Raw genomic sequence first — 8,317 nt, forward strand, 5'->3', positions numbered from 1 at the left:
CGCTCCCAGGACTCTACCCCACCGCCCCCCCCCCATCTTGTCCTTCCTGATCCCATCCCCACCCACTCCTGAGATCTGTTCTATTTCCCCTTTCCCAGGGAGATCCATGAATCGCCAGTAGAGCCCTCCATGTTACTTAGCCTCTCTGGGTCTGTGAATTATAGCATGACTATACGTTAGTTAACAGCTGATATCCACTTATATTTGAGTACATACCATAGTTGTCGTTTTGGATCTGGGTTACCTCAATATGGTATTTTCTAGTTCCACCAATTTGACTGCCAACATCATGATATTATAGCTTTTAACAGCTGAACAATACTCCATTGTATAAATGTACCACATTTTCTTAGGTCCTCATATGTTATGGTTGTGTAGCTTGGCATTCTCAAGGGACTCCCAATGATGGAGTGGGGGCGTCTCTGAATCTTTTGCCTGCCCTTGGGATCCTTTCCCCCCTACTCTCCTGCTGTGTTACCTTGTTCAGCCTGAAATAAGGATTTGTGCCCAGTCTTATAGGTCATGTTAGGTGGATATCCCTAGGAGACCTACTCTTTGGGGATGGAGTTGAAGGAGTGGATCTGGGTGAGAGAGGAGGTTGGGAGAGGGGAGGGCCTGGTAGGAGTTGAGAGAGGGGCAGCTGCAGTGTAGCTATGCATGGTGAAACATACCTATACTATTACCTTTGGGGAAGGTAGTAGAGGAATGTTGTGAGTTCCAGACTAAGCTATATAGTTAGACGCTATCCTTTCAACTCCCACAGAAGAAATAGTGAGTTTTTTTTTTTAAATATCAGAACCTGCTCATTAAAATGTATGCTATTCTATTTGAAGTGGCCCCACCTAATCCAACAATCAAAGTATCTAGAATGGCTTCTTTGAGCATTCTTTAGTAATTTGATAGGTAACTATTTAACATGAATACTTTGAACAGAGATAAGTTTTGTTTTGTATGAACTAGTATTTTTGTTAAAATGTCAATCATAATTATAGATTTGTAAACTTTATGGATAATGGAACAGTATGAATAGTAATATAGTTTTTAAAAAGTACCTGAATTTTTAAAAATGTTTCTATTTACTCATTTTTCTTTAGGAATCTTTATTATTGTCTCAAGGATCACCTGTATTAGGATATCCGCAAATTGAATAAAATCAATAAAAGTAGTTTAAAACATTTTTTACCTGTATATATGTGAGTATCTGAGTGTGAGTATGTTCAGATGCCTGTGGAAGCCAGAGAACAGCATCAGATCCTTTGATCTGGTGTGATCTGTCCACTTTAGGTGCTGGAAATTAAACTTGTGTCTTCTGTAAGAGCAGTATGAACTGTTGCACTTACTCTCCAGCCCTGATTTTTGTTTAGTTTTTAAAATCATTACTTGTTTCAAATATGTCAGCATCTACATTCTCTGGAATGATATCATGTGCTATATTTTGAATGATGCTTACAGCTTAATTAAGAATGATAATTATTTCTAAGTAAATTTTTAAAATTAAAATTAGCACTTAAAAAACCAAACTAACTGTACTCTACACCCTATTGTTTGCTTTTTTATTTTTTTATTTTTACAAAATTATTATTTCACATGTCAATCCATTCTCTCTCTTCCCCCCTCCTCCCCAACCTCCAACCAGTCCCCTTCTCCCTTCCCCTCTCTGCTCCCCATAGAGGTTAGGGCCCTCCACAGGGGCTCCCCAAATCCCACAACATCATCCTGGGCCAGGCTTAGGCATAGAGTGGACCTGCCCAGACAGGAAGGACCTCCCTGAGTCTGGAAATACCTCACTCTTCCTTCCCCCTTGGCCTCCATGATCTCTCCTGAGCCCTACTCCTTCCCAAGGTCCCCATCACCTTAGGATCTCTCTGGGTCTGCAGCTGCAGAGAGTCAACCCACCTGCATAGAGCGGACCTGCCCAAACAGGAAGGACCTCCCTGAGTCTGGAAAAACCTCACTCTTCCTTCCCCTCTGCCACCCCAACCTCTCCTGAGTGAGGAGACTACCAGGAGAGGCAAGACCATCCATATCTGCAGACATTGGAGTCTTGGCCCCCACACACCACCGGGTGGCAAGAGGAGATATTGTTTGCTTTTTGTCTATTCCTATTCCTGTATGCCTTTGCTCTTTCTATCATTCATGCTTATCATTATATTATTTTTAAATTGATTTTTCTGATAGAAACCAATTGAAATGTAGTACAGTTTAAAGCATATCTATTTCATTTTTGTTCACCATAATGTAGATTTTAGGAGGATAGAGTTTTAAAAATCTTAGAAATATAGTTGAATAAGTGGGTAAAAACCACTTAAAACCAATATAAAGAATAAAATTCTAGTTTTCATGACTGAACACCTGGGTTTTGCTGGATACCTGGAGTTTGATAGACCATTGGAAAACACAGATGTTTACATTATAATTCGTAACCAGCAAAATTGCAGTTGTGAAGTAGCGACAAAAATATTGTTATGGATGGGGGGGTTTTACACCATGAGGAACTGTATTAAAGCGCAGCAGCATTATTAAGGTTGTGAACACTGCTCTAAAATGTTGGTAGACAAATAGCATGGCCTTGGTATTTTTCTGAGAAGGTAGAAGAAAGATGTTCTTTTTCCTTTGCCAATGTATAAATAATGGATATCTTTTGCAGACTACTGTGCCACCTGTATTGGAAAAGTTTGGGTACCGTGGTTGCCAGCAGTGCTACTTAACAGAACAGAGTGGAGAGAAGACAGACTCATTGAGAGTAGGAGCATCTTGAAGAAGGTATAGTGAGTGGGTCCTGAATGTGACAGTAGCAACTGTAAGCAAGGATACAGTGCCAAGAAATATTCAGATTCCTGGGTTGGGTTAAAACATGAGGCCTGCCCAAAGTTGCTCTGGAGATAGTAGAATCAGTAGACCAAAAATGCCACATAGAAATGCAAACTGAGTGAAATGTTAGAATCGTTAGTCATTGAATGTTAGTTGATAGGTCTTGTTTGATCAAAAACACATGCAGTGTATTTTAGGATGGATTTCTAGAAATGAACAAGAAAGATAGCTTGCCAGGGCAGTGGTGGCACAGGCCTTTTAATCCTAGTACTGTAGCACTCCGGAGTAGGGGCAGGTGGGTCTCTGTGAGTTTGAAGCCAGCCTGGTCTACAGAGCTCATTCCAGGACAGCTAAGGTGTTGAACAGAGAAACCCTGCCTCAAAAAGAAAACCAAAAAAATAAAATAAAATAATAAAATAGAAATAAAAAAGAAAGAAAAGAAATATAACTTGCTTTGCGGATAAAGCAGCAAGCATCAGTTATATTGTTGTTTTGTAAAATAGTTCAGAACTAGAGATACTAAACATCTTTATTCTCTTTCATGTTGACTTCCCCACTGAGCAAGTTTTGCTTACTCCTGTGGCAAAACAAGGAGCTGGATGAAAGACGTTAAAATAGGATTCTTTCTCTTAAGAGACGGAGATTTATAGGAAATAGGTTGGTGTTCAAAACATAAAAATGAAAGAGACAGAAAGAAAAAAGAAAAACATCCAGTGCAAAGAATAATGTGACAGTAGACCTCAAAACTCTTAAAACACCGAGGAGGTAAATTTGAGGAATTCCAGGGAGACTTCTCAGAGAACATATAGGCTGGCATGGGAAGAGTGTTTAAAAGCTAGAAAGTAAAAAGCAGATAGAAATTAAAAATACTGCTGCAGCAGCCCCAAAAACACTACAAGAAAGTAGTTGGGTTTTTATGCTAAGAAATATTGAGACCTGAGATTGTATTTCTGAAGAGCTTTATTCATCATTGTGTTTGAGCTTTAAATTTTTTTTTTCCTTTAGAAGGAAAAAGGGAAACAGGAAGACTGGCATAGAAGAGCTTCAAGTTGTAATGCCAGGCATTTTGACTTTTGAAGCAATTTAAGCCAGGGAGTGGTGTGATCTGTTTTACATATTAGAATTGGAGAAGGAGTTGAAGAGCCCAGCCACTAGTTAAGAAATTATATTAGGTCAGGGGTGGCGGGTGAAGGTGGGATTGAGGAACTGAATTAAGTCGGGTCTTGGATGGCCAATTGATTCTATTATCCCTTGGGTGTTTTAGATACAAGGTGGAGAGTTTGAAGAAGACGACTTCTGTCTGGATACCATGTTGATTACAAATTTTTAGGAAATGTTTGAACAAAAATGTATCTCTCAAGGCCAGGAGATCAGTTAGAAATGCATGCTAGATATCATTAACATTAGTAAATATTCTTAGCATGACCATATTTAATAATTTGCTTAGCATTCTTCAAGCACTGCATCACCCATTGGGAAAGCAAAGATAAGTAGGTGTGTTTTATAGGTACAAGCAAGACTGAATAGGGATTATAAAGAGAGATTTAAAAGGGGATCTTGGAGAAGTTGAGTAGCTTTAAGCAGTGTAATGAGAAAAAGAGGAACTTGTTGAGATCAAGGAGGGAAATATGAAGTCAATGAAGACAAAGCAGCAAAAAAGAAAGGGAACAGACGATCAGAAGTAAGGTGCTGAAAAAAACCCATGAGATCCCTTATGTGCCTTAGAAGTGGAGTGATGTGAGTCTGTCTGCCTAGAGGTAGATGGAAGATATGGCAATGAGACCTGAAGCAAAATGAACTGTGTATTTGGGAAGATCTCCCTATTAGAGATGCAAGATGAAGGTTTATTGTTCTTAATTTAGGAAGGACCTTCAAAATGTTGACATGTTGATGTTAAAGAATTAAGACGCAGCGTATATGAAAAGATAAAACAACTTTGAATCAAGACTAGTAGGAAGATTAGTTTGCCAAAGAGGAGTGCTTTTAAAACATACTTTTAGTTAATTCTTTGAGAATTTCATAATTTTTTTTTTACATTTTTATCCTCTTCCTCCATCACTTCCTTTATCCACTCCTTATTCCATACCTACTTTGTGTCTTCATTCCTTTTCTTTTCTTTTAACTCACTGAGTTCTGTTACTGCTGCCCATATACTCTTTGTTGTGTGGCCATCTACCAGGGTGTGTTAGACCTACCAGGGGCACAGCTTTAAAGAAAATCACTTTGCTTCTTCCAGCAGCTTTGTTTCCCCCACAATGCTAGAAATATGAGAACTATGACATGACTAGAGTGATTTTCCAGATATATCAGATACCAACATGGAATAAAGTCTTAGGAAATTGAAGGTAACAGAAGGAGGGTGCACCAAGAAAACAAAGCCTTTAGAATGCAATGATGGCATGACACTTGTGCTAAGAAAGAAGAGGACAGTCTCACATGGAAGTACACCTTTACAGTCAGCGAGAACAGTCATGAGGTTTCAGCCTTACAGAAGCCCTGGAAGGAATGGCAGGAGTGGTCTTGTAGCATGACTGAATATATGGAGGCGTTTATGGAGAGTATGGCCTTTGTATGAACACTGTGACAGTAGGTCAGCTACAAATTGTCAGTCTGCAACTGCTCAACAATTACTTTTGTCCAAGAGGTGTACCTGCTTGGCTAGTGGGTGTTGATGTGTTACTTGGATGAGAGGATCAAAGATGGAAGGAATTCCTGTTTTTCCATTACCTTCTCTTTTTTCAGCAAGTTGGGCATAGAATATAAGATGTATTCCAGATTTTCGTGCAATTAACAGATGATTTAAAAGCATATTAAAAGAGGACAGTTGTCTGTAAGATGTTAGTTGAAATGGTAGCTCATAGGGTATGAGACTGTTGAAAAATGTGAAAATAAAAGGGGATTAAGGAATTAAATTTAAACATTTAAATAAGAAACTCATGAATTTGAATGTACTTGTAATAAGACTAAAGGAATACAGGAATTTAAGGCTTGATGGCATTTTGATGACAAAGAGGCATTGAGATTTTATAAAAGACCTTCAGAAAAGATTGTTGTCTTGAAGTCCTATAATGTGAATTGGGAATAAGTTTTATTATCAGAAAATGATAAAGATGCATCATAGAGTCATACCCATTAGCTCCAAGGAAGTAGCAAAGTAAGGCTTCAGACTCCCTTACATGCCAAGTTGGTTAGTTTGTTTCTTCTTTCCTTTGCCCTTTCTTTTTTTCCTTTGAGTTTGTGTTTTACTCTGTCTGCCCTGGAACTCCCTATGTAGACCAGGCTGGCCTCAAATCCACAGAGATCTGTCTACCTTTGCCTTCAACTGTGGTGATATATTATGATTTATTAAAACTTGCCTGAGGATTCAGGAAGCAAAGTCAGCCTTAAGCTATAGAGATCAGGCAGTGGTGATACACACCTTAATCCCAGCAGACAGAAGCTAGGAGGTAGTGATAACATACCTTTAATCCTGGGAGTGAGGATTACGAGGTAGATGAATCTCTGTGAGCCCAAGGCCACTCAGATCTATTGATCCAGTCCTAAAGAGAAACAGCTCACACAAAGATGATTTCAGCACCTAGAATCACACACCTTTAATGCCAGCACTGTAGGAGTATAAAAGATAGGAGCAGGGTCTTCAATAGTCAGTATCAGGCATTCATTCTCCAGCCACATTGAAGATAGGAAGACATTGAAGTCTCAGGATTCTCCAGCCATGCTGAGGAAGAGTTACAGTCTGAGGTTTGGTGGAGCCAGGATTGCCTTTCAGTCTGAAGTAGAGTAAGTAACAGCTAGTGGCTGGCTGCTTTGCTTTTCTGATCTTCAGGTTGAAGCTTAAACCCCAATATCAGTCTCTGGGTCTTTTTTATTTATCATATTACATTCCACTTACAGTGGTTAAAAAGTCATGTGCCATTACAACTGGCTAATAACCAAGTTTCTTGAGTGACTAAATCTTCTTTATTTTTCATGGAATACACCTGAGTTTTTCAAAAAGCATTCTTAAAATTTTTCAATTTTTATAATGGACTAAAAAATTAATCTTTGCTTTTGTTATTTCTCCAAAGAAAGTCAAGTAAGTTCACCTCTCCCAATGTATTTATGTCTTTATAATCCTTATAGTGCAGTGTTATTTGAAATAATCATAATTAAGTAACAGTTTCAATTATATACACATGGTTTTCAGTATCTGTGCCTTTGTTGAGGGAGTCCTGTAATGTGCTTGCCTGTAATCCTAATTCTGGGTGAGGCAAGGACAAGAGGATCCTTGAAGTTCACTGGCCAGCCAGTTTTTTCAGATTGATGAGCTCTGGAAGTTTAAAGAAATATATAGTAACAAAATTCTCTTGTGCCTAAAACCATGATTATAATTTCAGAAGTGTAATTTGTGACTATAGTATATAAATTGTATGTGTGTGTGTGTTGTGTGTGTGTGTGTGTGTGTGTGTGTGTGTGTGTGTGTGTGTGTGTGTGTTGTGTGTATCCCAGAACTTAGAAAGCAGAGACAGGTGGATCTCTGTGAATTCGAGTCCAGCCTGGTGTACAGAGTGAGTTCCAGGACAGACTCCAAAGCTACAGAGAAAACCCAAACCAAAACAAAACAAAAGCCTTAAATTTCTAGATTATTGATTTCAGTCTCAACTATATAAAGTACAGTCCTCCTTTTAATTGCCATTTCATATGCATTATGGATAAAATTATGGAATTTTATATTTATGTAAATTTAAAATTAAATTCAAGTTTACTACCATATGCCTCAATAGCAAAACATAATATAGGCTATTATAGTCATTTATATAAATTAGTTTTTAAAATCCATTCAATATGTTTAATCAATATGTCATGAGTTTCATATCTATATAGTGTCATTCTTGTAAATTCTATACTATGTACTTTTATAACACATACAGATTTTAAATAAAACTGAGTAGACTTTTCTAGCCTGCATTATGGAGGAACTTCTGCTATCATACAATTGTCTGATTAAATATCAGCAAAGCATCATGATACTTAAACAAGCCAAATTTTGTTTTCCATTAATTTTTTTTTAAGTAACTGATTATCCTCTTTCCAAATCTGTACATGATGTGGAACAATCTAGAAAGTGAATCTTTGCATCAGATAATTGTTCAAAGAATACTCTTTTATTTTGTGTGTGGTGATCTGCCAAACTGAAACTCAGGGCAATTACAAGACATATACCTGTGTGTTTTGTACATCAATGATGATTAGAAGTATATCAACTTCCTGGGTGGTGGTGGCACACACTCGGGAGGCAGAGGCAGGTAGATCTCTGTGAGTTTGAGACCATCCTGGTCTACAAGAGCAAGTTCTAGGATAGGCTCCAAAGAAATACAGAGAAACTCTGTCTTGAAAAAAAAAAATCAACTTTATGGCCCCATTGGTTCTTACCTGAGGTAATGTGGATGGTTAATATACTAGAAATATCAGATGATCTATAGTACATGAGTCAAAATTGCAGCAGAGTAAAGTTTTGACAATTTTA

At 37.9% G+C, this 8,317-nt stretch overlaps 1 protein-coding gene across 1 annotated transcript in view; it reads left to right on the top strand.

The window, feature by feature from the left end:
• Positions 1–8,317, top strand: part of Tbc1d5 (TBC1 domain family member 5) — a 433,073-nt gene that overhangs the window by 106,494 nt on the left and 318,262 nt on the right. Inside the window, 1 exon segment of the mRNA XM_027394567.2 lies at positions 2,648–2,763. The gene's annotated coding sequence lies outside the window, so the exon portion shown is untranslated.

The sequence above is a fragment of the Cricetulus griseus genome, assembly GCF_003668045.3.
Source record: "Cricetulus griseus strain 17A/GY chromosome 1 unlocalized genomic scaffold, alternate assembly CriGri-PICRH-1.0 chr1_0, whole genome shotgun sequence".
Classification (NCBI taxonomy): Eukaryota; Metazoa; Chordata; class Mammalia; order Rodentia; family Cricetidae; genus Cricetulus; species Cricetulus griseus.